The 272-nt window shown below is 69.9% G+C and overlaps 1 protein-coding gene across 1 annotated transcript in view; it reads right to left on the reverse strand.

The window, feature by feature from the left end:
• PDE6B (phosphodiesterase 6B) overlaps nt 1-272 on the reverse strand; it is a 19,875-nt gene that overhangs the window by 15,118 nt on the left and 4,485 nt on the right. The window lies entirely within an intron of this gene.

Below are 272 nucleotides of genomic sequence, written 5' to 3' on the forward strand. Positions count from 1 at the left end.
ACAGCACAAGGCGCCCCTCTCCCTCTAGCCCCCACGCCCTCGCTCAGGGGCAGGCAGACACTGTCCTGCGTCCCGTGTGGCCAGGGCCAAACCACCAGGGATCTCGGCCTCAGAGCAGCAGGACTGTGTTCCTGTCGTCGGTGCACAATCCCCTGACTCCTTCCAGAGGGGGCTGGGGCAGCTGGCAGGCAGGGCAGTGCCCTCACACCCGCCTGGGCCCAGGTGGGGGATGGCAGCCCAGGGGCCAGGCCCAGCCTCTGACTCCGGCACCC

This window comes from Myotis davidii, unplaced genomic scaffold, assembly GCF_000327345.1.
Source record: "Myotis davidii unplaced genomic scaffold, ASM32734v1 scaffold665, whole genome shotgun sequence".
Lineage (NCBI taxonomy): Eukaryota > Metazoa > Chordata > Mammalia > Chiroptera > Vespertilionidae > Myotis > Myotis davidii.